General features: G+C 36.7%; 1 long non-coding RNA gene across 3 annotated transcripts; it reads right to left on the minus strand.

The window, feature by feature from the left end:
• Positions 1 to 10,008: 10,008 nt before the first annotated feature.
• LOC125498448 (uncharacterized) lies at positions 10,009 to 26,479 on the minus strand. Of its 3 annotated transcripts, XR_008967448.1 has the most exons (10): positions 24,636 to 26,479; positions 24,410 to 24,523; positions 24,050 to 24,172; positions 23,453 to 23,969; positions 22,753 to 22,808; positions 20,361 to 20,435; positions 20,221 to 20,275; positions 12,907 to 13,800; positions 12,613 to 12,732; positions 10,009 to 11,481 (listed from the first exon to the last, which is right to left on the minus strand). It is a non-coding gene; the product is annotated as an uncharacterized LOC125498448 (long non-coding RNA). The 3 variants fall into 3 exon arrangements; XR_008967430.1 differs by lacking the exon at positions 20,221 to 20,275 and having other exon boundaries at positions 20,323 to 20,435; XR_008967440.1 differs by lacking the exon at positions 20,221 to 20,275 and having other exon boundaries at positions 12,907 to 13,033; positions 20,323 to 20,435; positions 24,636 to 26,471.
• Between the last annotated feature and the right edge of the window lie 398 nt (positions 26,480 to 26,877).

Here is a 26,877-nt window from a genome sequence, read left to right on the forward strand (position 1 = left end):
GTTAATATTTTGAACTACTGAGGTTACTCGTATGAAAAAATGAAGTTACTTTTGTGAACAAATGAGGTTACTCATTTGAATAAATGAGGTAACTAATCAGTTTACTTTTATGAATGAATGAGGTTACTCGTTTGAATAAACGCGGTTACTTTTGTGAACCTTTGGGGTCACACGTATGATTAAATGAGGTTACTCGTATGATTTATTGAAGTTACTTGTATATATAAATGAGTTTAGTAGTATGAATTAATTGGGTTACTCATAGATTAAATGACATTACTAGTATGAATTTAATCTATGAGTAACCTCATTTAACATTATGAGTAACCCAACTGATTCATACTAGTAACTTCATTTATTTATACAAGTAACTTCAAATAAATCATATGAGTAACCTTATCTAATCATACGAGTAACCCCAAAAGTTCACAAAAGTAACTACATTTGCTTATAGGAATAACCACATTTCTTTATAAGAGTGACACCCTTTTATTGTTAAAAGTAACCACATACTCATACAAGTAACGCACTAGGGAAAAAAAAAAGGAAGGGCTGCGCTGGAAGGGCTTCGTTTTCTTCAAAACGCAGCCCTTCTTTCTTGTAGGGCTGCGATTTTAAATAAAACGCATCCCTTCTTTCTTGTAGGGTTGCGCTTCTAAAGAAAAGCGCAGCCCTTTAGAAAAAGGGTTGCGCTTGTCTAAAAACCCCCGCCCTTCTAACTGTAAGGGCTGCGTTTTTTAGTCAAGCGCATCCCTTTTTTGTGAAGGGTTACAGTTGTCCCAAAAAACGCAGCCCTTTAAGGGCTTTTTATTTGAAAATGACTTTAATTACAAGGGCTTTAGGGTTTGTTTTCAGCTCTCTCACCCTTGTCCCTTCTCTCTCACGCACGCCTCTTCACCCTCCTCCCTTCTCTCTCACCCTCCCTTGTCATCATACTAACCACCATAGCTGATTTTCAGAGTAACCTTCACAAGGGTTTGTACATGTAACCTTCACGAAAAGTCTCACCATCACGAAAGTCTCCGGCGAATCTCCGGTAAAAATGCTGGCGAATCTCCGGTATAAATTCGGTTGCTTATTTTCAGAGTACTATCGAGAATATGGAGTTATCCAAGTCCAAAATTCCGATTAATTCGGCTTCAACTAGTAACGATGATCTTCGACTTTGAAGCTTTGAATCCGACTTTGGATTCGCCTTCAATGACAGCAATTTCTCCGACCGAATTTTGAAGGTTGAGATTATTCCTGTTTTGCCAGACATCAAATCTGACGGTGATGGTTGCACCACTATAGCTGATTGGGCGAAGAATCGTAAGCTAATTTGCCTTCAATGACAGCACACCCTCACGAAATAGATTGTAATTTTTGAGTTTTTTTTTTCAGATCTAGGTTTGAGTTTGAGTTTGAGTTTTGTTTAATTTTCATTTTCGTTCCTTTTTTTTTTCGTTTTGGTTCATTTTTTCATTTTCGTTCTTGTTTTTCATTTCGTTCTTTTTTTTTTTCTATTTTTCATTTTCGTTATTTTTTTTTTAATTTTTAGATTTATAAATTGACTGTTCTTGTAAATTTCTTGATATATTTCATGAGTGATTATCCTATGCTTTACTAGTTGTATGTGCTTGCTATCCTAGAATAAATATTGAATTTGACGTCATAAATACAGAAGATACTAAAAGATTTCTCATGCTTTGTTTAGTATTAAGGAAAAAAAATTTAAAATTTTTTTATGGGTCGAAAGGGCTGCGATATTGTGCCAAAATCGTAGCCCTTTGTACAAAGAAGGGCTGCGTTTTTGGGCCTCAACCGCAACCCTTTGTGAAGGGCTGTTATAGAAAGGGCTGCTGGCCAAAAACGCAGCCCTTAGGACTGTTTTAACCGCAACCCTTCCGTTTTTTTTCATTAGTGTAACTCCATTTGGTCATAAGAGTAACTCCATCTGTTCATAAGAGTAACTCCATTTGTTTATATGTGTTTGTGCATTAGGGTCAACTTCGAAAGGTCATATCTCACATCACACTTAATATTTTTGGAAGATTCAAGTTGGAGATGAAAATTTAACTCGATAGCTTTCTAATGCCTGGCCAAAATCTCGATTCCAATGAGAAACGAGTGAGATATGACCATTTAAAAATGAGCTAACGGGTTGATAACGTGTCGTTTGGCCGGCAGCATATAAGAATTTGTGTTCTAGTTATATACTGGTGAAAATATTTGAGCCCTATGGAGTTGTGGACTCTCCACTCTCCCCTTACTAATTAGATTCCCTCATGTGCTTATCTGAGCTGGTTACTAGTGAGCATAGTGAAAGCCTACATAACAGGGTAAAAATATTATTAAAGCCAAATCATTATATGGCTATTATTATAGATTTGGTGAAAACAACTATTTTCTGCGTCTCATAATATAATTTTGATTTTATTTTATAAGGAATTAAGGTAAGTAAAATCTTATTCTATTTGAATAAATAGATTTATTTTTATTAGGAAACACTTACATTATTTTTTATTTTTAATAAAAAATAAAATTAAACATTTAATGTTGCATGGTTTAATGTGTAGAAAAGTTCAAGGGGGTAAAATATACTCCCTTTGTCCCAAAATATAGTTCCCATTTTCCTTTTTTCATAGCAATTTATGCAAGTAGAATCTAAGAGGGATAATAAAGATTTTTTGTTTATTTAAATAAATCTTGTATGGGAAAAGATGATTTTAGGAGAGAGATTGGAGAATAATTGGTGAAAGAGCATTAAATGTAACATTTTGGTTGAATAAACAAAGGAGAAAACATAATTCAAGAAGCAAATAAATGATGGGACACAGTTTTTCTAAATATGGAAATGAAAACTATATTTTGGGACACACAAAATAGAAATGGAAACTATATTTTGGCACGGAGGGAATACTATATAATTGATACCCGTATAACTTTCTCTCTTTATGTTTTCTCCAAACCACAAACCCTAGGAAACCCTTGAAGGTTCGCCGCTCTAGCAGGCTCGCTAGTGCCCAGTCTGAGCTTGCGGCGCTCTAGTCGTAGGATAGGCTTTCCCCTTCCCCTATTCCCCCGCCCTGTCCCTCATCGCGGGTCTCCTCCTCCCCAAGATTTTGCGAGTCCCCCCACCTTTCCCTTAGTTTTCCTCAGTTTGTTGTTCCCCCCACGTCATCTAGTTGTAGTGTAGGTTTCGGGCCCCTTTCCCTGTTCCCCCGCCCCGTCCCCTATTTCACGCCTCCCCTATCCCCTCCCCCAGCTGTCGTGAGTCTCTCTTCCCCCGACACGTTTCCCCGTGTATCCCTCTCTCCTCCCTTGTTTTGGGTTTGTGTTTCCCCCTCCCCTGTTTAAGTGTTTATATTGGGTTCGAATTCCCCCGTTCCCCTGATCCTGGTTTCGCAATGTATATGTTAGGTTCCCCTTCCTTATTACCCTATGTGTTGTTGCTGTTGTGTCTTAGGTGTGGCCAGTTCACCAGAGAAGCGCCAATCACTAGTGGAAAAAAAAATGCAAGGGTTGTGGTAAATGTGAAAACTGCGACTCTTTTAATGAAGGGTTGCGTTTAGCCGAAAACCGCAGACCTATAAGTAATAAAGGGCTACGGTTTTTGGGCTAATCGCAGGCCTTTATGGGCTTTTTAAAAATGTTTGAAATCGGGGCTTAAAATGTTAACAGCTAGAGTTTCTCACATTTCCCCTTCTCTCATTCTCTCTCCTCTCCCTCATTCTCTCACAAATATCACGTCTCACAATCGCATCCCTTTGTTCTCACCCTCCTCTCTTCTTTCTCACCCTCCTCCCCTTCTCCTTCCTTCCCTATCTGGCGGCAGAACGCACTTCGTAGCAACACCACATAGCAAAACAACAACACACAATGACGCAACAACACCACGAAGCAACGAGGGTTCGTCGTTCGTTCGTCCTTCTCCTCGTTAGTCTTTCGTTTCCTCTCATCCCCATTTCTTCGCCGGCAAGGGTTCGCAACGAGGCGACAGACAACTTTCTCTCTCCTCTCATTTCTTCGCCGGATGAAAAGATTTGCGTCGCCTTGCCGCGCCATTCTCCCCCTTTTCTTCTTCTCTTCTTAGTTGTTCGCTTCTACTACTTCTACTTCGAGTGTTGCCTTCGCCGTCGCTGTATCAGATCTAGGGTTTGATCTAGTTTTTATCAACTTTTTTTGTAATTTATTTGTTACTTGTGATATTTAAGGTTTAGTTAAGCGTTTTATTTTGTATTTTAGGTTTTTTATTTAATTTATTTTGTGGAATCAATTTGATGTTCTTGTTGATTCGTTAATTTATAATTCCGTTTTGTTTGTTTTTTCGACTCTAAATTTCATTTTTTTTATAATTTATGATTTCGTTTTGTTTGATTAATTTAGCATTGTAAATTTCTTGATGTTTAGGAGTAAAGAATGGAAAAAAAGAAAAATTATTATTTTGGGTCAAAAGGGATGCGATAATTGTCAAAACCGCAACTCTTTGTAAAAAGAAGGGCTGCAATTTTGACCCTAAACTCCAGCCCTTCGTTGTGAAGGGCTGCTAAGAAAAGGGTTGCTGGCCAAAAACGCAACCCTTACGACTGTTTCGACCGCATTCCTTGCGTTTCTCTCCACTAGTGGACAAAGTTGTAAGTTTCTTCCCTCTTCACCTATTCGTGTAGTGAAGACTTGTAATCGACGGTTGTGTTTTGGTTATGATGCTCATTTCTTCAGTTTGGTTTGTTTGTATATGTTGCTTTAGTCTTAGTTTAGTCATATCTGTATCCATTTAGCCTTGCCATTTTGATTATGGTTGTGATAGGGTGATTTTTAGTAGTTCTAGGTGGGTGATAGAAGGATATGAGTTTCCTATGACGAGGAATGATATATAGGAAACTTGATAGACAATTTAGTTGCTCCTGGAGTTTGGCGTCGTTTGGTTCAAGCAGCTTTTAGAGTTCGAGTGTTGGGTAAGATGAGAGGTAGTTCTCATTCTAGGATATGAATTATGCTTGTTGTGGCTCCATCTTCTGGTTTTGGGATCGCAGAGTTGGATCTAAAGATCCGAAGAATGGGAAAATTCATTCAAGTCAATTCGCCCTAAGTTCATGTGATGACTTCAGGTGCCATCTCATATAAAAAATGCATCTTGTGGAAGGCACTCTCATTTGATTTGTGGCATGTTTTGACCTCCACGCATTTTGAGTTTCAGCCTTACGAGAAATATGTTGGGTACCCTCGAAGCAAAGTCAGAAGTCCCCAAAGGATGTGGCTTCTTTGGAAACTTAATTAGTAGAATCCTAGGAAGAAATTTCTGCTCATCAAGGACCTTGGGATTTATCATCTTGTGAACAAAGGGTTCAACAAGATGAAATGTAATCATTTATCTCTAAAGATCGTATGGAATCAGCATCTCAACAACCTCTCTCTCACCATATTAGGTCTTTATTGTTAAAATCCCGATTCGAATCTTATGATCCTAGAATTCTACGATCCAAAAATACCTTTTCGATTCCCATCCTACATAGAATTTTAATTTACTAGGATCTTTCAATCCTACCCAACTACAAAAATTCACATGGTAAGATCATAACACGATTCTACAATCCTGCAATTGTACGATCCGATTTTATCATAAACTTTCTAAAATAATTCCAAATATTATCTTTCTCCTATTAGAATTTAGTCACATGTTACTTTAATCTTAAAGTAATAAAAAACTATCACCATTTGAGAATGAAAAATGTCATTATTAATATGTGTAAAGTTCTAACACGAGTCTTTTGACCACATTATAGCATAATTATCACTAATTACCCTATATTTTAGAATCTTACGATCCTACAATTCGATCATGTCGTTTCGATTCTTCCAACCCTTACTACCTAAATTAGGATCCCGATAACATTACGTACCCAAACCCATCCAAAAGTCGCCCAAGATAAGGTTCATTTCAAGTGGATCAACAACAAGTTGGGTTTGCTTAGTAGGGTATGTAAGAGCAAGTGAAGCTCATCTTGATGTTTGTATGCTTTATGATTATGTTTAATTGTAATAGCATTAGGTTTTAACTCCGTTTTTAATTAATGGAAATTTTCCCGATGTCAAAAAAACAATTGTAAGGATTTAATTTAAATTGTTGGCATAACCTCCATACAACAACTAACACCATACTAACCGGACATTAGCATTACTATTAGATTATATACATCTAATATGTTTTCTTATTTTATACTAGATTCAAATCCACACATTGTGTGTTTCAAGTTATAATAAGATCAATTTTTTCATTATATACCCCTGATAAATTTCTTTTTGCACCATATACCCTTTCGACTTTTGAAATTCACCATATACCCCTCACTTTTGTAAAAATAAATCCATTTACCCTTAATGACTAACGACGTTAAACTCAGTTAGTCATTAACCCTAATCTCCCTCTAACCCTAATTAACTAACCTAAATCTACCTCTAACCCTAATACCCTAACCCTAACATCCTAACACCCCCACCCTCCCCCCACCTCCACCCATGTAGGCTGCATCCCTACCCCGTCCCTCACAACCCTCGCAACCCCCTTCCCCCACCCTGCAACTAGAGATGGCCAATAGTGCGGGCCAATCCAGCCTAGCCCACTCCATTGGCCATGTGGGCCGGGCCAGCAAAAAGCCCGGCCCAACCCAACTCGAACCCTGAAATTGGTGGGTGGACCGTGGGCCAAATTTCTTGAGCCCATCCCACTAAAGCCCACTACTAAAACCGCCCAGCTCGGAAATGAAATCGGTCCAACCCGACCCATGAACCACATCAGACCAGCCCAATCCAAGTAAATACAGAACCAAATTGTGTATATTTTAATCAAATTGCATATATTATAATTCAATCAAATTTAAAAATAATCAAATTATTCATTTATATTAATATTTGTATATATATTTAATTCATTTTACAGATTTTATGTAACAATAATTAATTCTCATGCCGGCCCGTCAGCCCGGTCCAGCCCACCAAACCCACGAACCGTAAAAACCGGTAACAGACCGGTGTGGGCCAAGATTTTTCAGCCCGCGGGCCAACCCACCCAACCCATGAATTTCACGGTCCGGTCCTGGGCCGTGAAATCTCAGCCCAGCCTACTACGACCCACGGTCCGGCTTGCCCAGCTCGCACCAGTGGCCATCACTACCTGCAACCCCTCTTCCTCCACCCCATAGCCCCTCCCTCGGAAGCCTCGTAACCCCATCCTCCCTCCCCCTACCTCGTAGCTCCCATCCCCTCCCATTCCCCAGCTGAATCACGTAACCCCTGTCCCCTTCCCCCGTTGTTGCATAACCCCGCAACCGCCTCCCGCTCCCCCGCATCCTCGTAGCCCCCTCCCCTTACCCCTCCCACGCATCCCCACAACCCCCTCCCCTTCCCCTTCTCCTTCCCCTTCCCACGCATCCCCACATCCCCCTCCCCTTCCCCCTCCCTTAAGTGACTTCCCTTCATCTTACCTTTAAAAGAATTAGTCCTTATATGTGGATTTCGTGGATCCTTAAGTTACTTAGGCCCCTGTTTCTTCCTCTAACCGCCATTCATCTTGTCAATGAATTCACCTTTGGTCATAGCAAGGAAGATAGCCCAAACAAGGTGTCCCAAATCTTCTCGCCACCGTGAAGTAATAGCTTGCTGGCAGATGCCAAATCTGATTGTCTGTAGCTTAAGTTGGTGGTTCATCCTACGACCACACTTGACTTTAATCGTCACTACGGCTATGTTCTTTTCAACTTACTAGTTGTTGCACCGCGCGCCTACGCGCGCGGCACCCCAAAATAGCGTACTTGTGATATTCGAATTACATTGGATTTAATTAGCAAGATGGTTGTAAAGTAACTGTTCTAAAACAGTTGGTGCTTGCACTTGTTGTTTTGGTGTAAATCACAAAAGCAAGGTGTACATACACATTTATTCATACTCCCGTACTATGGGGTAGATATTATACATGTCTGTGATTGTTTGAAGTAAAATTTAAAGATTAAATATAAAAATTATAGAGAGCTCTAAATTGGAACTTATTGCTAACTTGTAGTTATTTCACATGTCTCCGAAGTGTTTTCAAAATGGAGTTTTGGCCTATTCACACAAGATGGATATAAGCTTCAACTGCAAGACCCTATTTTTGAAAACTGATGCAGTTGGCGTGATTTGGATATAAAAGTTTTTTGCCATCAATTCCTTTTAAGGTGGTGGTAAAGTTCTAGCGAGTAAATGTAAATGTAAATGTGCAAGGCTATTTTTTGTACTTCTTTTTCAAACAATGATGAGTAGTTATGTAAGGACCTGCATAACTTGACAAAATTTCTTTTAAACAATGCGAACAACTATATGGCTTATTGCTTTTGAAGGAGACACGTTTGATGCAAGTAGCGCATCCAATATATGTTAGCAAAAATCAATAAGTTGCGTGTTTTAGGCTAGAAGTCTCTAGATTGACAACAATGTTGGTCAAATGGTCTATATATGTATTTACACCATACATATTAATGAATAATGACTTTCTATGTTATCATATTATGGAACGTGTTAGGACCAAATCAAAAACTTGCAATTTTGATATACGAACCAAGTTAGATGTATTCAAGACATCGAATTGGAAGCTATTTTAGTAAGTTGTTTGATGCTTGATAAAGATACATTAAATTATTCAAAAAGCAAAAGATTTTACTAAATAGATTGAATATTATGACAAATTAGGAGCAATATATATGTGACTTATGGAAAAACATGGATTAAGTCCAAAAAATGGATTTAGGCACCTATCTCAACATTCCATTTATTGACAATGAGGTACCAGGAATGATCTGGATGTAAAGGTATATCGTTCTCAACTTGTTGGAATGGTGGCAAAAATCAAATATACCTTGGGATAAAAATTTGAACATGCATTAACATGGTCTATAAGTTTTAATTTATAATAGAATGTCAAGAGGATTAAGCCCATAAAATGAATTTAGGCCTCCATCCTCTCGTTCTCTCCTCCCCTCTGCTTCTACCCTTTTCCCCTTGTCCTTTTTTTACTCATAAGTAGATAATAAGATTTCAATAAGCTCATATAATAAGACTAAAATGAAATATAAAGTATTTAGTAAGGATAATTACCCTCCTATATACCCTCTTAACATTAAAAAGTCCCGTCCTGTATACCCTTTTCACATTAGAAAGTCCCCTCCAACTTGGTCCATCCATCCTCTTGTAAATACTAAATAGTAAGATTTCATCAAACCTATACGATTAGAGTAAGATGAAAGAGAAGTACTTAGTAAAGTTGATTACCCTCCTATATACCCTCTTCACATTAGAAAGTCGCTTCCTACTTGGTCCCTTCATCCTCTCACTGTATCCTTTTTCCTCCTCTTCTAACTCATTCCTCCTCTGTCCTTTATTTTCACTCATAAGCTAAGTAAATGGTAAGATTTCAACCTCCTCTGTCCTTTATTTTCACTCATAAGCTAAGTAAATGGAAAGATTTCAACAACACCATAATTAGACTAAGATGAGAGAGAAAATATTTAATAAGACTAACTCTCCTCCTATATCCGCTTTTCACCTCAAAAAGTATCTTCTTACGAGGTCAACATCCTCTCGATCCCTCCTCCCCTTTGTCCTTTATTCACTCGTAATCAAAAGTATATAGTAAGATTTTAGCCAACCTATATAATTAGATTATAATGACATAGAGTATCTATATAGTAAGATTTCAACACATCTAGGATTCAGCATGTCCCTTAAGACTCGTATCATATATCCTTCATGTCGTCGAGGGGGGAAAAACAAAAGTATCACTCCAATCACAAGTCATTCACGTGTAGCAAGAATTTAGATAAGTGAAAAATAGATTAGTAACATTCAATATGTAATTTGAAAATGACTACCTTTCAGATTTTGTTATAATAAGTTTTATAAACAGAGGGTTAGATCTTCTATTTAACAACGTATCATTTGAATTTGAATTTTTAAGTGCAAATTATATGGACTTGCCATACAAGTGCAAGTAACAAAAGACCAAATGAATTGTGTATTCACCCAAACTAATAGCAAGGTCAAGAACAGTGTTGTACCACTACAAAACACATAATTTCTATCATAGCTCTACCTAACAAATGATTTACAAAGAAAAGCAACTAAATTTTATGAACCATGATGATAGGTGCTTGACCTGCTTCTGCTTTGTTCTGCTGCCATCTTCTTCAAATGCGTTCAATTTGTTCTTTATAGCGGAATGCAACCAATCTAAAAAAGTTCTTTGTCCATCCTTTTTATAAGTAGCTCCAGAGACAATAAACCATTATTTCTAACACCAAGCAAAATCTCTTTGCATACATTATATTTAACAATAAACCTATATAGATTTATACTCAAACGAAAGACTTATCTCCTAATAGTCAAGGACCACAAGCAATACAACATATCCACTGCATTTTCCAAACACATAGAAGGCACGATATTTTTATTTCGTAAAAAGCTAGAACATGTGATTCTAAGAGAGCACAATCATGCATACTGGAACAGAGCAAAAATAAGCAGTAAGAAAAAGTCAAAACAGGTGACTCTAAGAGAGCACCGGAACAGAACAAAAATAAGCAGTAAAAAAACTAGAATCTAAGAGAGCACAATCATGCATACTGGAACACAACTAAAATAAGCAGTAAAAAAGGAGCATATAAACCACAAGAACAACAACAAAGAGCAAACACATTTCCAAACAAAACATGATTGAGCAAGCATGGCTTAAACAAACATCTAAGTAAGCTACACAAGGAGAGCCAAGGAAAAGCTTACCAGGTGTTGCCTTGTAGCCTTGTAAACTAATGAAATCTGATTGATGAGAGTCAAGGAAATTCCTAAAGGAAAGCCAAGAGATAGTTAGTTTTGCAAAGCCATAGAATTTACAACTATGTAATAGATGTACATAGTTAACAACCAAGGGGGCAAAAGTGCAACCAAATATTCCATTCAATTCAGCAAAAAAGCGAACAAACAAAATTATCGAGGCTCCTAAGCATGAATTACAATAGTCACAAGGCATGCCAAAAAAAATTAAGTTATGTTTAGATCTAGCACAACATAAATAACATGTTGTTAGAGAATGTCATTTTCATTTAGACTTTAATCCATCATTAGTATTAGCCTCCTTAAACAAAGTCTCACAGGCTTTAAGAATCGATTTACAGGTCCGAAGGCTTGTTTTTAAGAACCAGGTTTCAAACCACACTGTGCGCACCATAACCACCATAACCAAAGGTACTGTTAGTAAATGCTACTCTGCATGGAATTACTAATCAGTAATTGATAGGTGTGCCAGGAAACCACCACTGAACTGGAAGCTCCAAAACGCAGGATTTAGTGTGACAGGAAACCACCACTGAACTGAAAACTCCTACACGCTGGATTTAGTGTCGCACGAAACTACCAATGAACTGAAATCAATCATGTAGAGTACCAAGTATGTCATCTTCCCTGTAGATATGAAACCTGCAAGAAAGTGAATGTAACAAAGTCACAAACACGAAATTAGAATAATTCATCTCTATATGTAAAAGCAGACGCATGCTTTATAGCAATTGGATCAGGAGTATGTATTTTAGTTATTAAAGCAACCAAGATCATGCAGTGCAGAGCCTGAACTTTAGACCAATGCATCTATTATACTCTCTATGTTCACGAAAAAGGTCTTGTATACTGTTTTGGTCATCCACATACACTCTATGTTTACTGCACATATGGAAAAATTACATAAAGAAATGTACACAAATATAATTTTTTGAGGATCGGCATCTTTGTCTAAAACTTCTTACATGACTTTTGGAGTTTCTAGAAATAGTACTCCTGGGAGTACCAAAATGGACCATACACCATCAATCTATCATGTATAGTCAACACGCTTCTTTCTTTATGTTAAAAAAAGTAAGAATGTTCAGATCTTTTTCAAGACTTAGACTTGAATCATAACACAAATATCTATTAGCGGGATGGTATGCCACAGATAGCTGACTTGTTTCATAGCTTTCAGCTGAGCGGCAGACCTGACGCGACTAACAAATAAGCCAATGTTAATAGCATATTCTATTCTGAAAGTGTTACATCTTATTTTTGAGGAAGGCTTTTTTTATTATGTCAGTTCCTTATTTCTTGGCCTCTTGGTAGACAGGATAGGCCCAAGCAAAGAGCTGGTTCACGAATTAATTTTTTTTTTTGAGGGGGAGGAGCAAAGGCTAAGAGCGAGGCCCATCATACTTTGAAATAAGTGAACCTTCACTCATCCCAGGCTTGGAAAGAAGGATTACAAGGTTTCTTCAGCTCGTTAAGTGGATTAACCTGACACGATCTTTTTATTGGATGGGCCTGGTTGGGACGGATAGAGTTAAGTTTTTAAAAACGAACCCAACATGATCGCCTGTTTACTTGCTATATTATTGTCTTACTTTTATCTATTAGTGAGGTTTGCTTAAGTGAAAATGACATGAATATGCATGCAGATGCCATAATGAAGTAAAAAATGAAAAGAGCATATGCAACAAAGTTAAGAGAGATTCACACATAAGAACCTTCTGCCTTCTATAATAAGCAATGATGTTAACACAATTAAAAAGCCAGGACTCTTACACTACTGCAAAAGCAGAAGAGATTGATCATATTAGATGCAAGATGTCCCATGCTTAAGTGGCTGAATGCACAAGTTAGCATCGTGTGTATACGTCCACACTAAAGGTTGTCCATTGAAATCTGCATGCACGTAAACCAGGAAGTAGATGAGCAGGTAGGAAAATACCAACATAAATATGTGCAAAAATGTCTAGATATATAGAATTGTAACTACAAGCAGATATAGGAAATTGCTAATTATGGTAATAGCATGGAAATTCAATGTAGTATACAAAACATTTATTAAAGACTCACCGTAAAGTTTTTAAGCATAAAGTCTTGAGGTAGACTTGCCACATTGTAAAAACAGCCGCATTTGCAAATAATAAACCAAATAAAGACTACATTATCAGCTGAAAAAAATGCTCCAAACCTCGAGCTCCTGCACACAAATAAAGGCGAGAGAAGCAAGGAAGAGCCAAGCTCGATCAGGATCCATGCACGAAAGAAATATCCACTTCCGATTCGTATTTTTCATAGAGAACTTGTTAGGGAATTAAGGTAGTCTATATACTGGTAATGAAAAAGAAGAAAGCAGGTTGAAAATTGTGGTGAAAGATTAGTAGTGTTAGCTTGGGGAGTGTCATTTCTCTCGAAGGAGTGGCTAGGTTGTAATCGGTGATATGATCATCAATTTGTTGGAATATATAGATGGTTACAAAGTTTGTTACTTGGTTTCCTTAATACAAGGAAAATTAGTTTTAGTTGATGAAATTAGTTTAAGTATAAATAGTTTCTTGTATTTCATTATTATAAAACAACATAATAATACAATGTAGTCTCTTTACTAAACCATAACAAAAGAAAATCAAGTTCCAGTGATAGATAGGTTGTAGAATCCGTAAAAACAAATGAATTTGATGTCGAATTGAGCATTAAAAAGGTAAAATGAGACTAAATTCGGCGACCTAGATCTAAACACAAACGATAAAGTAAAATAAGAAAAGAGGAAGAGAGAGAAGAAGAAGAATTACCTTAACAGGAGAGAGAAAAGAGGGAAAGAGTATTTCTACGCTAGCCATATTGATCCTAGTACACAGATCCATAGCATTTACACGATATTGCACTTTGAGTATAAAGTATAACTCCCTATATTTGATAAATCTACATCGACCAGCTCTGATTCATCTCAATGCACTGAAATAGGATCTGCCCAAGGTAGGATCAAAAGAGGAAAAGCCTCAAGTGTGTACAACAAACTTTAGACTATCATAATACGATTATCATTCCTAACATCAGATATATAATATATTACTCTCCATAAACAGCCGAAATATAAACAAATATACCGATTAAATCTGTAGTAAGCAATCAGGTCTCAAAATCGACACAAACATCAACTTTCATTTCAACATCACGAAAAGTGCAAAAAGTAAAACTTGTAGCAAAAATCAGGTCAATCTAATCCAAAGCAACCATATCTACTAACTCTAGAATTTATTTTGTAGTTATCCATTTAGAAAGAACACCCTGAATTCAATTTTTGACTTAGTTGATTGTACAGTTAGATTTCTTTATTGATGTCCGTATCTAGGTTCACAAAGCAATAGTGACAATAGAAATTGAAGTGAAAATTTGGGAGGAGACATGAATTGGTGAGAGGATGTTAAGCATGCTCACTCTCCTATTAGGCTGCTTATACAATCAGATGATGACAGCAACACTGGTGCCACATCAGCATAACAAACTCTAACAATCATAACAAACTCTAACAGACACTCTCAGTTTCTGTTATTCAGTTAGAGTTTTCTTTCTCTCTGTGTATATATAAAGGGATGATTAGTCTGTAATAATTTAATTCATTCAATAATATTTTCTCTGAATCTCTCAATTCTCTCTCTCTTCTTTCTTACAATCAGTTCTAATTCATTACAGAACTAACTGAGTTCTATAGCTGAGATGTGTTAGTTTTATGAAAACTTTCATGGTATCAGAGCAGGCTTTGCTCAATTGATTCTGCAATTCATTTGATCGTGAAGTAATTCTGGTTTGTTGCTGAAATTTCTCTGAAATCGTTCTGAATTTTTCATTCTGAAATCTGATCATCTTTCTTTTCTCTGAAATATCTGTTGTTCTGAGGTTAGATCTTCTATACAATTCTCTGAATTCTACAATTCTGATATGCGAATTCTTGTCTGAATCTTTCTGAATTTGATCTTTCATATACTTGATGAAATTCTTCTAAATTTGATTCTATTAATTGTAATCATTTGTTCTTGATTACTTACATCTGAAAATCTCTCAAATCTGCATAAAATTCATCTCAAAATGTCATCATCTACTGAAAATTCATCACCTACTCTTGAACTCACTCAAAATCCATGTTCTGTTTATTTTCTTCATCCTGCCGATAACACTTCTCAACATTTAGTTACTGCATCTTTTGATGGAGAAGGATACACGGATTGGAAAAGAATGATGATCATTGGATTATCTTCTAAAAATAAAATGAGTTTTGTTGATGGAACTCTACCTAAGCCTAGTGATGAAAAAGAAGCTAAGGCTTGGGATCGTGCAAACAATATGGTTTGTGGCTGGATCTTGAGGTCTTTAGGACCTAATATGGTGAGAAGTGCTTTACACCTACCTACAGCAAGAGCCATATGGCAAGACATTGAAGAGAGGTTTGGTCATTCTTCTGTGGCTCAATTATACTCTCTTCAACAAGAACTTTCTAATCTGAACCAAGAAAATGATGATGTTTCATCATTTTTTACTAAAATGAAAGTCCTCTGAGATCAGCTTGATGAAGCTGTACCTATTCCTTACTGTGAGTGTGGAAAATGCACCTGCAATCTTGCTAAACAATTTCTGAAAATACAACAAGATCAAAGGCTGGTTCATTTTCTTATGAAGTTAAAAGATGCATTTCAGCAAGTTAGAACCAACATATTGATGATGGATAATCTGCCACCTATCACACAAGCTTACAGATTGCTCTTGCAAGAGCAGAAACACAAAGATTTGACTATTCTGAACAATCAAAACAACACTTAACTTATGGCTCTAGCTGCAAACAAGAGGTTTCATAATTCTCATAAGTTTCAGCCTGGAGGTTCTGGAAATGGCTCAGGGACTAAAAGAGGTTCTCACTACTATTGCACACATTGCAAAGTACCAGGCCATAGTCTTGAAAGATGCTTCAAGATTCATGGTTATCCTGCTCATTGGAAGCCTCACAAGAAGTTTGCAGCTGCTGAACAAACTGATTCAGTTCCTGCTACTGAAGAAATTCCTTCTACTGTTCCAATGGCACAGTATCAACACCTGTTGAGTCTTCTTGGTGATCATAAAGCCACTGATACACCTACTCCTACAGCTCCTACAGCCTTATTTGCTGGTAAGCTTTGCTTACTTTCTTCAATGAATTCTGGTTGGATTGTTGACAGTGGAGCTTCGGATCATATATGTTATGATCTTTCCTTATTTTCTGAGTACAAGATGGTGACTGGCTCTCCTAATACACACATTACAATCCCTGATGGTAGCAAGGTTCTTATTACTCACATTGGAACAGTAAAGCTGAATGAACATATTACACTGAAGCATGTCTTATATGTTCCTGGATTCCACTTTAATTTAATCTCTAGGCCCAAGATTTGTGCTGACATGTCTTGTGAAATGAAGTTTACTTATGATTTTTGTCTCCTACAGGGCCCTTCCCTAACAGCACCGATTCTTCTTGGTAAACTTCATAATGGCCTCTACTATGCTGGTGTGAAGTCATCTGTTTGACACTCTTCTTCCTCTAAAGATACTGCTGCTGTGCATATAAATAATGTCTCTGTTAATGCTGTTGTTGACAATAATGCCAAATTGTGGCACTTGAGAATGGGATACCTCCCTTTTAGTCAGCTTAAACATGTTTTTTCTGATATGAACATTAAGCATGACATGGATTGTATCTGTCAAATTTGTCCTAAAGCCAAGCAATGCAGGCCCAGTTTTCCTCTTAGTACTTCCAAAAGTGACAAACCATTTCAATTGTTACATATTGATATTTGGGGTGCATATAAACATGCTACTATTACTGGATGCAAATTCTTTCTCACAATAGTAGATGACTTCACCAGGTTCACCTGGGTTCATTTCATCAAATATAAATCTGATGTTATTCCAATTCTGACTCATTTTGTGGCTTATGTAGAAAACCAATTTTCATGCATTGTTAATACTATTCGAAGTGACAATGCTAAGGAATTATGTGAAGGAGATCTTATGGCATTCTATAAGTCTAAAGGCATCCTACATCAGAAGAATTGTCCACACACACCTCAGCAGAATGGCCTAGTTGAGAGAAAACATAGACATCTTCTGGAATGTGCAAGGGCTCTTTATTTTCAGTCTCAATTGCCAGTTTCCCTATGGGGAGAATGTGTCCTTACAGCTACTCATATCATCAACAGGATGCCACTGTCAGTTCTAAATCATGTTTCACCTTACCAGAAGTTATATCATGTTGCTCCTGATGTTTCTCATTTTAGGGTATTTGGCAGCTTATGCTTTGTGTCTACTTATAAAGCTGGGAGATCAAAGTTGGATTCAAGGGTAGATTCATGTGTGTTCATAGGTTATCCATCAAATCAAAAAGCCTATAAGGTGTATAACCCTTCTACTCACAAAATATATGTTTCTAGGGATGTTGTTTTTCATGAACAACATTTTCCATACCATATGAAGTCATCTTCTTCCAATACATCTCCATTTCAATTCTTTCTTCCCTCAAATAATAGTGATCATATTTTTTATGATCCTTTTGAACTTGATGCACTACCTCCTCCCACTTCTTCTCCTCCTCCTTCTCCACCTTCTTCTCCTCTTTCTTCTTTACCATCATCTCCTGCTCTTTCTTCTTCTCCCGCTACTCAAGATCCTACTTCTTTGCTTCCTAATACACCACCTCCACCCAGGCACACTTCCAGATCCATTAAACCACCTCACTGGCTGCAAGATTATGGCTGCAAGATTATGTCTGCAATTCTGCAAATTCTCACTGGTGCAATATTGTCTCATTCTCTTCTTTTTCTTCCACTTCTCAAGCTCTCATTGCACACTCTACTGATCTGGTTTAACCTACTTCCTATACTGAGGCAGCCTCTGATCCACTATGGGTGGAAGCCATGAACAAGGAACTTACAGCCTTGGATGCCAATCATACATGGGATATTGTTGACCTACCACATGGCAAGAAACCTATTGGTAATAAATGGGTTTTTAAGATCAAATTAAAAGCTAATGGCCAGGCAGAAAGATACAAAGCTAGGTTGGTAGCCAAGGGCTACAACCAAAAGTATGGAGTTGATTACATGGAAACTTTTTCTCCTGTCATCAAGATGCCCACAGAAAGGTGCATTCTAGCCTTAACAGCTTATAAAAGTTGGAAAATCTTCCAACTTGATGTCAATAATGCGTTTCTTCATGGAGACCTCCATGAAGAAGTGTACATGAAGTTACCAGAAGGATCTCCTAATCCTAAGAATCAAGTTTGCAAGCTTAAAAAGTCCCTCTATGGACTAAAGCAGGCATCCAGACAATGGTTTGCAAAGTTGGTTGAAGCTTTGTTAGTTGATGGTTTTACTCAATCCAAGAATGATTATAGTCTCTTTATCAAACATAGAGACTCTCTAATCACTATTGCTGCTGTGTATGTTGATGATATGATCATCACAGGCAATGATCTCTCTAGTATTCATGCTCTTAAACAACATCTTGATGAAGCTTTCAGCATCAAAACCTTGGAGAGCTTAGTTTCTTTCTTGGATTGGAGGTTAGTTATCTTCCTGAAGGGATAACTATGACCCAAAAGAAGTTCACCAAAGAACTTCTTTCTTCATCTGGTATTACAAAGTTCAAATCTGCAGTTACACCTCTTCCTTTGAATCATAAACTCTCTGCCTCATCAGGAGATCTTCTCCAAGATCCTAGCTTCTACAGATGTCTAGTGGGGAAACTGAACTTTCTTACTCACACTCGTCCTGATCTCTCTTATTTAGTTCAGGTTTTGAGTCAGTTTATGCAAAGTCCTCGACAACCTCACATGGAAGCTCTTCATCATGTTCTCTCTTATGTTTCTCATACTCTTGGACAAGGCATTTTATTAAAGGGTTCTCCTACACTCAAGCTTCAGGCTTTTTCAGATTCTGATTGGGCTTCATGCCCTGATTCAAGAAGGTCTTTATCAGGCTATCTTTTGATGTTAGGGGATTCTCCTATTAGTTGGAAGAGTAAAAAGCAAGCCACTATATCAAGGTCTTCTTCTGAAGCAGAGTATAGGGCCATGGCCAGTGCTGCTGCAGAAATAACCTGGATGGTCAGATTGCTCACTGAGTTACAAGTGCATGATCTCACTCCTGTCACCCTTCATTGTGACAACCAATCAGCACTGCACATAGCTAGGAATCTAGTATTCCATGAACGCACAAAACATATTGACATTGATTGTCATTTTACCAGAGAAAAAGTCATGGAGGGGTTTACTTGAGCTCACATACTTACCTACTGGCAAGCAGTTAGCTGATGTTTTTACAAAAGTTCTCCCTTCTGCTCAGTTTCAGCTTCTCTTATCCAAACTTGGCATGTTTCCAACCTTGCCAAGTTTGAGGGGGGATGTTAAGCATGCTCACTCTCCTATTAGGATGCTTATACAATCAGATGATGACAGCAACACTGGTGCCACATCAGCATAACAAACTCTAACAATCATAACAAACTCTAACAGACACTCTCAGTTTCTGTTATTCAGTTAGAGTTTTCTTTCTCTCTGTGTATATATAAAGAGATGATTAGTCTGTAATAATTTAATTCATTCAATAATATTTTCTCTGAATCTCTCAATTCTCTCTCTCTTCTTTCTTACAATCAGTTCTAATTCATTACAGAACTGAGTTCTATAGCTGAAATGTGTTAGTTTTATGAAAACTTTCAGAGGAATATGTTATTAGCCAAAAAAATGCTTCACCATCAACCTTCCCTGGCTACTATTACTATACACTTTGGCAGGAAGAATAAGAGGTCCAAACAATATTAACAATATTTTCTTACGTCTTTTTACCTTTTTACTTTGCAATGAAAAGCTTACAAGTGTCATCCATGTCTGAGAGTGTATGTAGGCCAACATTGCCCAACTCACTAAGCCTTCCACTAACTAAGATTTAAAAAAGGTGGATTGGCACATGAAAGTGGTGTACTTGTTGACTATTCGACAAGATCATGTAGCAATTACATTCTCATATCCATTCTAATACCACAACTTATATAACACCGATCCACGCCTTCAACTACCCATTTAATGCTAACAGAAGATATAGTTGTATTTGATTAAGCAATTATGCTAGGAAGCAGATAAACGTAAACAGAAAAGATAGACTGATTAGATTATTGATCTTATTATTGTCTAGGGTCCAATTTATATCTAATACAAGTATAACAAAATTCCAACATAATGTATCCCTAAACGTCGCTCTACTTACTTGCGGACACCAAAGTATGCCATTTTAAACACTAAAGGCTATTGTTAGCTCAATCTCAATTGTAGATAGATTTCCACTTCTTTCCTGATCCCCAACTTACCGTGTTGTAAATAAGTAATCAAGAGAATTCACAGAAGCATCAAGCATGCTATGGACTGAAAAAGAAAAATTGCACTCATTAGAAATCTAACATTAAACCTACCTCCAAAAGCTAGAGAACTTTGTAGTTTGTACACCCACCCAAAAATGATCCAGCACCTCTTTAAGCAAAGAAGAAGGCAGCTTTTAAGTGTTCAAGTGCCTTTTTTAATCCACCTATTCAGAGAGTAAATTAGCTAATAGGACAAATAGACCAACTATGATTTGCAAACTAAATGAAAAGTAACAACGAAATAATAGAAGTTAAAAAATTAAGATAAAAAAGAAAAGAACATTATCCCATATAAAAAGGGGAGATTGAAAAAAAAAGAGAAAGAGGAAAGAGAAATTGTTGTTGTGTGGAGGGAAATCAGATACAAAATCAGTTTAACTAATACAAGTCACTCATGATTGATGATACCACTAGTAGAATAAATGCTACTTGCTGCGGTTAAAAAGTGCCCTATTGCTGCGGTTTTGGGCGGGCAGCAATTAAGGGCGCAGCAATAGGTAATTAATATATTGCTGCGGTTTTTAACCGCAGCAATATGTATTTTTTAATATTAAAAAGAAACACCTAATGCTGCGGTTTTGCACAAAACCCGCAGCAATATGTGCATTTTTTCAAAAAAAAAAATTTTTTTTTGAAATTAAAATCATCAATTTTAAGAATACTTATAATGCAATAAAAACTAAAGTAACTAAAACATCATATCAAGTTATCAACCAGCGAAAATACAACAGAAGCATAACAACAATATTCAAATTCATAAAATATTAATGGAAGACAATCCTAAACATCATATCTAAATCAAAAATAAAAACAATAAAGAAAATAAAAATTACAGAAATTTACATCTAAATCCAAAATTAGAATAAAAAATAATGACAACAAAAATAAATACAGAAGTTTCGATCTTAATTAAAATAAAAATAAAGAAAAAAAATACATAAGTTTAGATATAAAGGAAGAAAACAGAAAAAAAACTAAACACCAAGGAACCGCCGACGGAGGCCGATGATACTAACGGCCGACGAGGCGACGAAGGCAGATGAAGGAGTTCGGTGTTGATGAAACTCGACCGAAGGCAGATTCGACTGTGTTCACGGATGTGGCAGCAGGCGGTCTGATGAGAATCGCCGGAAATCAAAGAAAAAACAGTGAAGGCTCGCCGGAAAATCGTAGCAAGAACAAAAAATGAAAAATAAATGTGACGAACTTACCGGAATGTCAAAAGCTTCACCGACAAACGCACCAAGAAAGCCCCAAAAGTCCAAAAACTTCTAGCCCTAAACGGTATAAAAAATGAACAAAACCCTCAATGAAAATCTCGAACTCCTCTCTCTCTCTCCTTCGATGCGGCGAATTGAATGGTCGGATTCTTCACTGAATGGCCGACGAAGAATAGAAAGGCCGACGGGCTGAGAAGGGTGAAGGCAAGAAGGACGAGATGAAGAAGAACGACGGCTGAAATTTCGAGGAGAGAGAACGAGATGAAGAAGAACGACGGCTGAGAAGGAAGGAGATTTCAAGGAGGAGAGAGAAATGAGGAAAAGACTGAAATGCGAGTGTCCCCAAACCCTAGCGCCTATTATATGAAATAAATGGGATATTGCTGCGGTTTTTTATTATAAACCGCAGCAATATATTAAAATGTTATTTTCTTAAAATTATTTTTTAATATATTGCTGCGGTTTCCACGTGGAAACCGCAGCAATATTTGCTGCTATGGGCCCACATGTTTTTCAAAATTTGTCCGTTGAATAATATTGCTGCGGTTTTTGGCGGGAAACAGCAGCAATATTGTCATTTTCAATTTTTTTTTTCTTTTTGCGTGTTATATTGCTGCGTATAGGTAAAACCGCAGCAATATCAGCGCAGCAAATAGCATTTATTCTACTAGTGTACTCATTTAGCTAACCATCTTTTAGGGTTTAAAAATAAGAACATAAAGACCAGAAGGGCCAGAATCATCCTCAACAACAATTACTAAACATACCATGCGCTCAAAGACAAGCCCTGGAGCAAACCAAAACTTGCAAAATATGTCAATATGAATACTGCCTTCTCTATTCATCAAATCATTGCTATACAAGAAATTTTGCAATGAGCAAAGAGCTCTACACATAGAATAAAAATTATTCAACAGCTCTCTTTTATGTCAAACTAAAAAAGAGAATATCTATGAACTCACAGGTACTACCTACAAACTTGAAGGAGCAAATCTTTATCTTCTGACTAAAAACCCTAAAACAAAATCACCACATTAAAGTCACCTAAACTATCCATTCCAAATCAGCACCAAATCACTACAAACCATTTCACTAATAAACAACCAAGAAATTTGATAAATGAGCCAGAAAATATCCAAAAATAAGCAAAAGTTCTCAAAACAAAGACTAAGAAAGCATTTACTCAATTAACAAATTGTAACCCAAAAACACTAATTAAACAAGGCATTCATAATATAAATACATAAAATTTTAAAAATACCTGAATGTAGCATCCTTGGAACAGAAGAATTGGAGTTGCTACAAATCTGCAAAATCCTTAAAAATTAAACTGAAAGTAAGCATTAAAACAGTAAAAAAATCATTCAATAAAACAAATTAGGTTAGTTTCACAGGAGATAAAATTTGATGATCAAGTTAGAGGTGAAGAGAAGGAGAGAGTTCATCATCTATAATGGAATTTTCTTTGAGTTCGTCATCTATAATATCTGTCTCTAATGTTCTCATGTCTCTATAAGACCTTCACCACCCTCCAATTAACACCCGTCAGAAAACGGAAAAAAGAAGGCCAAGTAAGAGGGAAAAATAATTAAACCCTTGACAGACATCTAGCAAGCCAAAAGGCTGTTGGCACTGTTCAAACAAAACAATCTGCACTTCACTATTCATGGTTGAGATGGAAGGTAATGTTCTTCACTTGATAGCTGCCAATTTTAGTACTTGATGTACACTTATCGAGTATTTTATATTGAGAAGGAAAAAGAATTTATTCAGCTTCTTTCCCATGTATTTGAGTTGTTGATTTTCTAAAAGTGAGATTCTACCTGAACATTTTACGCAAACCATGTAATAAATAACTGGCTAGTTAGACATGTCTGCTCTCATGCAAACTACTGCGAACAAAAAAAAACTCAAAATTTACATGTTACACAAGAAACCTGCCCGTTAGATAAGGATATTACCTTTGTTAGTTTGATCAGACATTTGACAACAAGATCAGAGAAATTCTGATTTCTGACAGCAAAGGCTTCATTTGATGCTGGCGCTGGCCATTTGATCGGCATTATCCTGCATACAATGTCATTACTTCAGATAGAATAGAACAACGGTGATGAAACAGAGCAGCCACAGGCCAGTGCAGATGGACCAAGATCTTGAGCATCAAAACATTCAAAGCTTTCAGAAGTTGGTAACCATCATCCATGCGGGGAACCCGTTCATCCAAAAGTCAAAGCAGAAGTTCAGTAATTAGATTGTCAAGAGGGCTCTCCTTGACAATGAGCTAGAGTCTTATTTTGAAACGTCTGTAGTACACTAAACATCATCAAAAGAGCAACAAAGGAATATCATAAATTCTAGCAAAAGATGCTGCAAGAAGAATATCTACAGGTAGAGTACCACCTGCATCAGCGTGTTTAAGACATATTTACAAGATCTCGAAGAAGCGCCAGTTAGACTGAAGTCAAATGTCTTTGCAACCTGTTTTATGTTGCTCTGAGAATTATGTTGCACGATAAAGATGGACTCAAAATAGTGAGCAATGCAAGCAAGATATATACCTTATTGTCTAAGATTGAGACAAGCCGGTCTGCGTCCCTTACAATATCATCCATTGCACTTCCATCAGGTTCATTCGTGGCCTGTGCCATCTCGTGGCAAACAACCTTCATTCCTTCTACAGACTGCAAAGAAAGATACAGTTAACAGATGAAGTGTTGGATGCACAATCAAGCAAATATCAATTTTCCAAAAAAAAAACACTCAAAATATGGCATACATCAGTAGGAAAGAATTATCAGACAAACAGAAGACCTCCCTGCTCCATTGCACTGTATGCAATAAAGCGTCGTGTATTGTGCATAATGCAAAATAAACCCGGGGGAGAAATCTGAACTTTTTTGATAAAAGATAATAAATACCTGCTCCGGTGCACCATATGCAATGATATCAAGTCCGTTGGACTAGTAACACCAGCATGTACACGAGGCAATGGGTTTCTCTCCACGTGCAGTTCAGGATGAGCATAGTGTTCCCTGAAAAAGCAATTCAAACAGATGAGTAGATGAGTAGATGAGCAACTTAAAACTGGACTAATGCAAGAAAGACATCAGAAGATACGAAGGAGCCAACAGAGCAAAAGAATACATTGAAACAATAAGCAGGCGACAAAACCTGGGCCAGCAATTGATCTTGAAACTTCTCCACTCTGTTCAGCTATATCAGACCTATAGACATATCCAAATAAATAATGTGACAATTACTTTAGGAGAAATTAGAATATTATATAAACAATAATTCAGTGGATAAATAGTTAAGAGCAGTGCCATGAAGAAAATTAATAGAACTAAGACATAGTAGAATAAAGAGACCATGTAAGCTATGTTATACTTGTGCATGAAAGCTGAAGACATGCCAGTACAAAGACAGAAAAGGGAAGCAAAGGTAAAAAGAAGCAAGAAATAGAACCACAGAAGCACATCAAAAGATAAATCACAATAAATACGAAGCTCCCGTCTAATGCTGCTCATTATGATAAAGGTGGCACACAAAAGATAGGTTGGAAAGGCCAAAAAGATATAAAATTTTATGAAGTAAAAAATGATATCATTAGTCCCTACAGTAGCTGGATTGCTTTACAAGGTCCCAACTTTTGATTATCTCATAACCGTCCAAACTTTCAGTCCCTCCATAAAGGGATCCATAACTCAATTTTATTTTTGTTAAATCGGTTAACCATGACACATGATACTCTTCTGTAAGACCTTAATTTCATTTTACTTAAACCAATGAAAGAGTGTCATGTATCATAAGAACCGATGATAGCAATTTTGAACAAGCTTTAAAACCCTATTCTTGCAAGTGTACAAGATCTAGTAGATAGTGATAAATAATAGGGTATCGTACCCACAGGGAACGTGGGTTAATGTTTAATTCAACGTCTACTAATTTAATCCTAAGAAAATAAAATGATTGATGTGGTTATGACAATTAAACTAATTCGACTTAAATTGTAATACTAAAATAATAAATTACTAAAATTCACGGACAACAAATAGTACGGAGGAACTTCTAGGACATTCGAATCCACCACTATCAATATGATTAACAACTTAGTTTGAGTGAGATTTAATTGGTTTATCAAGCTACCTAAACTACAAGTTGGGATTACTTCCAACCAGATAGTGTTGTGATTAATTAGGTGACATAACTTATCTAACTAAAGCATAAATTATTCAACTTTTCAACAACAATTCATGAAATACCATTGCATAACATCACTCTTTGAACTACAAGAACAAAGTGTGTGAATTTGATAACAATATAAACTAATAAATCATTCTACAAGAATAATAATCAATCTATATTGCAAACAATAAATAAACTTAACAATAATCTCTATAGTTATGCAATCATAAACCATAATCAATTCCCAAACAAAACTAAATTATCAAATCATACTAATATGGGTTTCATCTAGGCCCTAGAATAGAAAAAATAGCTACTCATAGTTGAAGAGAATATCACCCAATTATAAGAAACCATGGCTGAAAAATCTGACGGAAGGCTCGAATTGACGTTGTTGTACTGCTGCCTTCGTCTTCCTTCGTCGAACTCTGCCGCCTTCCGCTTCCCTCCTTCTCTTCTGGTTGTCTTCTCCGTCCCCCCTAGAGTTCCCCTCCTGCCAAACCCTTTCTTTCCTTGTGATGCGTCCCTTTCGGCCCACCAAAACCAAAATCCATCCAGCTCCCTTTTCTTCTTTTGTTGTATTGTGGATTAAATGAAAGCCCAAATTCTTATTCGATCTTCTCCTTGATGCTGCGTGGGATTTTGGTCGAAAAAAAGAGTAGGTTTTTTTTGTCTCTTTCTTCTTTTTGCTTATTTACATTAATGGGTTTAGTCCATTGATTCATCAAAGGCCACTTTCCTTTTATTTGACTCCCGATACGATTATGTACCTGCCAACATTCAATAACTTATTACCAGTATAGAAATATAATATAGGTAAAAGTAAAATATAATTATATAAGCACAATTACTATATAATTTATAAAAACAACTAAAACCCACAACTTATTGTTTATAATACTAATAAAGAGCTAGTAAAAGTAAATAAGAAGGTTATAATATATAATAATTCACCCTTATCAACCGACATGTCCCTAATGTTGCTGTTGTTGAAATGTTGTTGTTGTTGATGCTGTTGCGAAGCTGTAGCGGAGGATGACGACAACGCCGGCGGTGCAGCAGCAGACTCCAGATTCCGGCCATTCCGACCGGCATCAGTGTGCTTTAATGAAGTGAAAATCAAACAAGCAAAACAAAGAATTAATTCAGACTACTTAAAAAGAAGAACCTGAAGTAATTTGCACTTCAATCAATTTCATTA

Source organism: Beta vulgaris, chromosome 1 (assembly GCF_026745355.1).
Source record: "Beta vulgaris subsp. vulgaris cultivar EL10 chromosome 1, EL10.2, whole genome shotgun sequence".
NCBI lineage: Eukaryota > Viridiplantae > Streptophyta > Magnoliopsida > Caryophyllales > Amaranthaceae > Beta > Beta vulgaris.